Consider the following 9,235-nt stretch of genomic DNA (forward strand, 5'->3'; position numbering starts at 1 on the left):
CTGGGGTCACTGTGATTAATAATGTCACTCTATACAGAGAGCAGAAAGGCACTGACTGCTGGACAATGCTGTGTATCTGTGAGCATCTTAACAGAGCACTTCCTAAGACACTAGCTGCCAATTATTCACCCCCCCCCCCCCCCCCACACTTTATATCTATCAATATCAGGGCTACGCAACCTTCAGCACTACCGATACTGTGGACTACATCTCCCATAATAAAATACAAATAATAAGAATGTGATAAAAAGGTTCTCAATCACCTGTGTGAATCACTCTAAAAGCACACAACACAGTGAACATCTAAAAGTACTAAAGTGAGAGCAAACTATATAAACATAAATACCACAAATTGTCTATTGATGCGAAATCTAAAATATAAACACAAACAGACCATAGGGTAGTATAGTCTAATACTATCCTTACCTTTTGTGTCATTTTACCCCACTCCCTCTAGAATGTAAGCTCATTGAGCAGGGCCCCCAACCCCTCTGTTCCTGTGTGTCCAACTTGTCTGGTTACAACTACATGTCTGTTCGTCCACCCATTGTAAAGCGCTGCCGAATTTGATGGCGCTATATAAATAATGACATCATAATAGTTAACACAGTAAAATATATATATACATTTTGCTGGTCCAACTCACATGGTTCCGAGCCACTTACCAAAAGCTGGCTGAGACTGGTGGCATGGTATGGAGGATTCAGCGGAGGATAGTAGTGGGTCAGGATTCTCTTTTTGCCAATCTCAGTGAACTCAATCTTACACCATAAATGCTTCCAGGATGCAGGAAATAGGTGAAGAAAAAGTACATTTATTGGACAAAAATAAATAATAATAACGGCCGTACGTTAAAACTTAAAATTCCTCTTGTCCGCGGACTTTTCGTTTTTATGTGAGGTTGTTTTTATTATTTATTTAAAAACAGGACGACGATAGTCGCAGGCTCTGTACTGGTTAGCATTTTTTTTTTTGTAAATCTTTCTTTTATTATGGCATATGCGATATGGGGTACAGAATAGAAAGAGGAGGCATTGTGGGGTAACACGTGTTGATGGTAACAAGATAGCGAACAATACACCTCTAAGAAGGACTGCCATATTTTTGTTTTTTTGTAGAAACGTCATGTAAACAGATTAATACAAGCTTGGTTAATAAAATAAAAATAAAATAATAATAAAAGTAATTGTTGCTTAACAGTGCTAGATCAGCTACGCATGTAGTGCCATGACAGATGAAACAGTTGCACTTTTTTCCATTTAAAGATTTAAAGAGACAGGCTGAACCATAGATTGTTTAGTAAGACTTAGAACGAGAAAGGTAGCTTCAGGACTATACGGTGATACCGTCAGCGAGAAAGTAAAAGAAACAAGAGTATAACTGATGATTAACATACGGTATATAATCTATGCTTAATTTGGCATGGAAATAACAGAGAGATAAACAGGCTATGGGGCCCACGACCTGGCTAGGCAGGTATTCTGAGCCGGTGCTAGGCTGGTCAGGCATGGAACACTGCTACACAAGTTTCTGTACATCGACAAAGTAGAAGGAGAGGCCTAGACATTCAAGTTGAACAAATAGATAAGGTTACCTACAGCTATTTTGGTCTCATGCGTCAATTAACCGATTGAACAGGCTATATGCTAGAAGTGTTGTTGGCATACAAATTTAGTTAGTCTTAGCTGGAGGTCTAATCTAATTATCATATACTGGTAAACGGGAGCCTAATACTCATTAGCATTGTGAGCAGTGAGAATCTGTTAGCAAGATTCGAAGGAAGGTAAATACTGTATGCTTAAGCACTATACTGCTAACGAGTTTTTAAATGATATGTTGTCCGACAGAGTCCAGTCTTGCCTCCACTGTGAGGTCAGCAGGGGTATCGTACAGACAGTTCGGTTTGCTCAGCCTATGCCGGCTCTGAGTGCTGGCTGGACGGGCCAGGTATCGTGGTCGGGATGATGCCTTGATGAGTCGTCCTCTCCGGCAGATCCTGACGAGAACCTCCATCCGTGTCTGCTGTCTGTGAGGGGCTGTTTGCGTTGAGTGCGGGGGGGGTGTGGGGGCGGTCGGGTCTCCCCTTGGCCCCAGGCTCCGTGTGGGGTCTGCATCCTGGATCCACGAACTCGGGTGCCACGAGAGGCCGAGTTCTTCCCTGAGTGGGTGCTTCGGATAGCCCCGGTGGTTCGTCGCCGCCAGCGGCGGTTAGGCTTCCGGCAGTGTGGCTGATGCTGTGGAGTTAGCCTCCTGGTGACCCCCGGCCCGGGAGGGCGGTCGGTGCTGGATTTTAGCGCTGAAGGGTGTGTGGTGCCCGTAGTAGGCCCATTCCGTCCCTTTTTCCCCGACCCACATTCTGTACCTACGTTGTGTACTTGGGGTGCTGCAAAGATTCTGTCCAGCTTTTCCATGAATTGTTGGAAGATTAAATCCAGGCTTGTGACTTGTGCGGTTTCAGGAATTGTAAGGCTAGGTACCTCTGGAGAGTTGCTAGGCCCGAAGCGTCCGGAGCCCAAGCCCGGGTGGGCAGTTGCCTTCCGCATAGCCATGTGTGTCGCTTCGGTGGGGACCGGGATAACCCCCTCCGGTCCATAGGGGGGGGAACGGGGTTTCCAGCTTTGCCTTGCCACGTGTGTCTGCAGTGGGGGAGCGGCCGTCTCTCCCACCGCTACCATGCTTGCAGGCCGTAAATTTGCGTGGGTCGGGTCCGGAACATAGATCCACTTGCGTGGTGTCATCATGTTGGTCTCGATGTCCCCTATCGCTTGGGAGCACCAGGGCTCCAGTTTACTGCCTCTGGTGATCGATAATCGGCTTTAGGCGAGTTGATTAGCGGGAGCAGCAGCGACATGCGTCTGCTCCCCTCTGCAGTCAGGCCCCGCCCCCCTGGTTAGCATTTTGTACCCGCCAATGGCACTCGGATAAAAGTCTAAGGAATCCCAATTTCTTATAAATTCATCATTCAGATGTTTTTATAACAAATTCCGATGAGTCAAATTGAAGTAAAAACAAAATGCTCTTTTTTTTTCTCTTTCCCCCCCAACTCCTCTTTTCTACCCTTCCTTGTCCTTTACTTACATAATAAACTCCTCTTCCCACCTACGAGTGAGGGGAAATGTGACTTTGATTAAGGTATCAGTGCAAGCTATTTTTTTGTTGTTGTCACAGTTTGTGTATTCATACGATACACCTCAGCCTCCATATAAATAACCCTGAATTAAATAATGAAAATACCATGAACACAGTTTCATAAAACAAACCCTTCCAGCCCCCAAAGTAATAATGTGGTAACAATGCCGTAACTTCACCATCACATGTTTCTCTTCCCCAGAATATCAATCCTTGACAGCACAGAACTAAACGGAGTGCGTAATGAGGAATAACTTTCCCGTCTACGATAAGAAACCCACCTTTCTGTCCTAATTTTGACGGAGTTCTGTAATAAAATGACATATGTACATCTGACCTCTAAGTTAAGGTCATGCTATGCTGTTGTGTTTTGCTGGCCTCTACCAAGACCAGAACATTTTAATGTAGGGTTTTATACGTGCAAGTCTGACCATTGCATTATGACTTTATTACTTTTCAGACGGAACCTGTAATCTATAGCCCAGGGGAGCCCAAAAGGTAGATCTCCAGATGTTGTAGAACTACAACTCCTGTGATGCTTTCCATGTCTTTAGAATGCCAAAGCATTGTGGGGGCTGTAGTTTTAAGACATATAGGGATCTACCTTTTGGTCACCCCTGTCATAGACTGACTTCTGTATTACGGTTGATTTGGTGCAGCCATCGCTATTTCAGAAGTGGATTTGAACCTATTTACAGTCAGTACATTTCAAACCAATATCTGTAAAAAAAATCCCCCGAGTCTGGACTCTGCATTCAGGTCATAGCTAGTTATTTGGTAATTAAAGTCACATTGGCTTACGTTACCAATACTGCAATGACTGAGTACTAGAGAGACACTTAAAGGCACACTAGAGTCACCCAGACCGCTTCAGGTCAATGAAGTGGTCTGGGTGCAATGTCCCTCAGGTTTTAACTCTTCACATGTAAACACTATGTGTACATAGTAGGGTTAATCCAACCTCTAGTGGCTGTCTTCCTGACAGCCGCTAGTAGCGCTTCTGTGACGCTGGATGTGAAATTCGCATCCAGCGTCCATAGAAAATCATTGAGAAATGCTTTCCTATAGACAGTTTGAATGTGCGTGCGGCACTTGCCGCGCATGCGCATTCCGCTCCACTCGGGAGCTGACGTCGGCGGGGGAGGAGAGATCACCAGTGCCAAGGGAGCCCGGCGTTGGATAAAGGTAAGTGGCTGAAGGTGAGGATCTCCCAAGGATTATATAGTGTCAGGAAAACGGGTTTGTTTTCCTGACACTATAGTGATCCTTTAATACTGCATCATCGTATATATAGCACTTGCATTACCTACAATGGAACTTACGCCCCAAGTCTGTTTGGTATTTTTAATTTTATGCTCTGTTACTCGTTTGAAATTTCTCTCTAAATTCAATGCCTCCATAAATTGTGGTTAGTGAACCGGCAATATGATGATGTTTTATTTCTGTATAAAACTTTTTTCAAACTAAATAAAGATTGTCAAAAAAAAAAACATGTTGACAAATAATGATTTATCAAAACAAAATGGTTTATTCACTAAACACCAAAAGACAGTGAATTCAAAATAGAATTGCAAGATTACGGTATGTCCAAAAGGAGGTCATTTGGAAAAATAATCCGACTCAGATACAACTTTGCTATTTTATTCTCCATTTTGCGATTTAATTCTTCCATTCTCTACAATTTGATGTTTGGTGAATAAACAGCAAAGATCATGTCTTCCCATACACTGGTCTCGTGTATCTGAGCATTTAAATGTAACCCCAAATTCAAATAATAGTCGAAAGGATCTTAGAAATAAAGTTCTACACACAGAAAATTGAAATTAAGTTTATTGTCTCATGTAGCACCAAATGAAAAAAATATACAAAAAGTCAGTGATTAGAAAAAAAAGATTCCTAGAATCCTGATATTTGCCCCAAAAGAAACACAAAAACAAACCATTTGGTACACTTAACAGGGGCTTTAGTGACAGACAATTCCGTGTGACACGTGAACTCAGGCACTGGAATACAAATTAAAAATATACAATCAGCAGCTTGAGAAATGCATCGTCCAATCTGAAACCTGAAAAATAAGATGTCCCACCAGAAGACTTGGAAATCCACACACCCAAAGGGTTACAATGTAAAATTTGATGAATATTCGACTGTAAAACAAGGTGTACTCAGAATGGTCAGGGAAACTGGTTGAAAATACTAAAATAAAGTTATAACAATTATAATTTCTTTCTAGGTTAGCAGCTTAGCTTAATGATTCTTTAATCTTGAAAAATGGCGATCCAATCGTAAAATATAATGAGGAATGATCATCCCTTTGGGAAGGGCAAACTTCGAGCACCCCGACTACGATGGAACACTAGTTTGATGAAACTCGATGAATGTTGGACATTAGAAGCAGGGGTGCCAGATGCTTACCTTTCGATAAAGGCTTGTTTTCCACAACCTTTGATAATCACAAACTTCATTTACTCTCAGTTGATTTGATTAGATAAAAGCAATATACTACAAAGGCGGGGAATATATCGCCCCTTTAACAAGATAACAGATGTTCATCTTCTTAATACCATGTACAGTATAAAGATTGTCATCATAAAATGCTTGATTTCCGTCCTTGAGGACCTCTGGAATCTAGCATTTTATGATGACAATTGTTATACTTCTTTTAGGACCTCTGGAAACTTAACATCAATCAGACAGGTGGAGTCTAAGGTAACCTCAGGACAAGGACCTATGGATTCTCGGCTTACCAAAGCCAACAGCATCTGGTTAATTACATGCCATGTATGCGACAGGGTGTCTGTGTGTCAAACTTAACCTAAATTAGGTGAAATGACAACCAATGGAGCAAAAACCACAAAAGTGTTTAAACCATTCACCTTACAAAAAGTTGTGTCTTCAAATGAAAACACAGAATTCCCCTTTGGAGAAAGGAAGGGATCCCAATGTGGGGAATGGAGAAGGCAATCCTTCTTTAAGGCGTGAAGAAGTAGGTCCCATGCAGGAAATGGAGAAGGTGGTCACTGTGTAGGGAATGTGTAATGAGATGTGGGGAATGGAGAAAATGACTTCCTTAAAAAGAATGGAAAAGATGACTCCTGTGTAAAGAATGGAGAAGGGGACTCCAACAGGAGAATGGAGAAGATAACTCCCATATAAAGAATGGAGAAGATGACTACCATGTAAAGAATGGAGAAGGTGACTTTCATGTAAAGTATGGAGAAGGTGACTCTGAAACTGGAAATGGGGTAGGTGGCTCCCATGCACGGAATGAAGAAGTTGACTCTCATGTAAAGAATGAAGGAAGTGACTCCCCTGTGGGGAATGGACGAGGTGAATAACACGGGAAGAATGGAGAAGGTGACTCCCATGTGAAGATTGGAGAAGGTAACTCCAATGCAGTGAATGGAGACGGTGACTCCCATGTAAAGTTTGGAGAAGGTGGCTCCAATGCAAGTAATAAAGAAGGTGACTGCAATGTTAAGAATAGAGTAGGTGACTAGTGCAAGGAATGGAGACGGAGACACCTAATGTACAGAATGGAGAAAGTGCCTCCCATTTAAAGATTGAAGAAGGTGACAGCAATGTAGGGAATGGAGAAAGTGCCTCCCATGTAACGAATGGAGAAGATGACTCCCATGTAACGAATGGAGAAAGTGCCTCCCATGTAACGAATGGAGAAGGTGACTCCCATGTAGGGAACATAGAAGATCAGACCCATTTCTGGAAAGGAGAAAGTGCCTCCCACGTAAAGAATGGAGCAGGTGACTCCTATGTAGGGAATGAAGGAGGTGAAATCATTTTTTAATGATGGGCTGTATTTTCACTTGGGTTCCTGTAAACTAATAAGTCTGCACCAAAACTGAAATCATGTATGATCCAGGATCGGCCATGATTTTCAGCGACCAACCCTAGTGAAAATCCGTCAGGAAATCCTGTATTATAAATATTGTCATACTCCGTGATATATTGCTTTTCCTTATTGCCGTTACATCAACAAGCAATGTGCCGGAATGAACCAAAGTCTTGCAGAGCGTGGCAGGGAGACACACAGACTGCAACGGCTCTGCAGAGCACTGCTCTGTGTACACAATGCAGAATATCGTACCCGACCAAGCAATCATCAAATATATTAAACAGTCACTAGAATGAATTAGATAACATCTAATAAATTCTTCAAGGTGAAACAGAACAGAAATAAATTTAAAAAAAATAAATTACAAAAAACACATCCATGCATTTACACTGTGTATATAACTGATCTCAATGACTATACGTACATAAAATCTGCTCTTCTATAGATACACTCTCAGTTACACATAGTATATATTTTTACACAAATAAATACAGTTCATATAAAAAAGGCTCATTTGTGTGTTTCTTCGGCCATAGTGGGCAGGAGGGGTAGGGGGAGCTGATCCTATGCCAGACACAAAGTGTCAGCGTAGTAGAGACCTATAATAATCCAGAACAGGTGATTATAACAGATAAAACACATCAACTAGCACTGCCTAATGCAGTCATTCCCAGCTATGGTAGGACCAGACAAAACAATGAAACACAATCTCAGGATTAAGAAAGCAAGATAGAGAGGATTTAACATTTTAGAAAAAAAAAATACAGATTATACAAAGAAAAAAAAAATCAGGGTTTGGGAAAGTCAAAGAGAGAAAAAATCCATATCTATTATAGACCTAAGCAGAATATTCAAAGAATAACGGTTCAAATGAATTAAATCTGAAATAAATATTGAAATACCTCAAATATATGGATTTAGAATTAAAATACTTGTTTATAGCTAATTTATTTTCGTTTTTATTTTAATATTATTTACACTTTACATGTGTACGTTAAAATGGCAAATTAATAATTTGCACTTATGGGCATGTTTTCTAATGAATAGTTTAAAGAACCGATAACTAAAAATAATATTAAAAAAAAATAACATTTATAGTATCATAAATGGCCATTTTCAAATTAAAACAAAAATCAAAAAATCATGGAAAATTAAAACAAAAGTCACAATTTGGCATCACTAGAAAAAAACCAAACGCTATGTGTAGTCCTATAAATAATTATAAAATATATGAAAATCATGGATTATTCAATCCATTGGTAAATAAAAAAAAAACGAAATAAATACATTTATTTGGATTAAATATTAATTGAACATAATATGTGGACAAATAATTAATATTTTATTTATTTGAAGTTAGAATAGATATATCTTTGTCCCCTTTGTTTTAGTCTGTATGATATTACAAGGTTAAATTACTAAACGGAGAATTGTAGGGTGCTGACAAGGTATATGCAATTTGTAATCTGAAATAGTCAAAATAGGAAGATTGTCGTTTATTTCTGAAGCTCAATATTTTGGCTTACAATATGCAAATTGCTTGCCATTCCTCTACAATTCACAGGGTACTAAAGTGAAAATTGTAAGTGAATTTCAAATTTAAGGACAAAACAGACAAATTGAAAAAATATCCCCAGTTCTTCATTTTAGCCTTAAATTTGAAATTCCCTTTAGTTAGTAACTTGTGAATTGTAGAGGAATTCTCGCGGGTTCTCACTGTAGTGAATATCCTGCCAGTGCATCAGGCCCTTATGAACCTGAGGTCCATTTAATGAGCCATGATATGTCTAATTATCATGCTTTTAACTATGATTACTACAGAGCTATATGTTAATTATCACACAGAGGTTCTGGTGATCCGTGGCAATTTCTGAAAAATTAGTTTTGCAACATCATAGCTTAATCGCAACTCTGGTCCATCATATGAACGAACGCATATTATTATCCATCAAATTTCAAGTTTGACGCAATTCATCACAAATCACATTGATATTGTCCGTGTGATCTGAAAAAAAATTTGATAATGAACAGAGCATACAAAACTGTCTGTGTGTCATGTAAAGAAAATCAAACGGTTTAGCAGTTTGTGATATTTAAAATAAAACATTTCAATGAGTCTTGCACCAGTAATCAAACGTAAGCATCAGATATTAGACTTGTCCACAAATTCTTTTCACCTGATATGAACAAATCAAACTATGACCCAATCAAATTGATCTGTCCGGGATTAACCTGTGGAGTTTTACCCACTCA

Source organism: Pelobates fuscus, chromosome 6, assembly GCF_036172605.1.
Source record: "Pelobates fuscus isolate aPelFus1 chromosome 6, aPelFus1.pri, whole genome shotgun sequence".
NCBI lineage: Eukaryota > Metazoa > Chordata > Amphibia > Anura > Pelobatidae > Pelobates > Pelobates fuscus.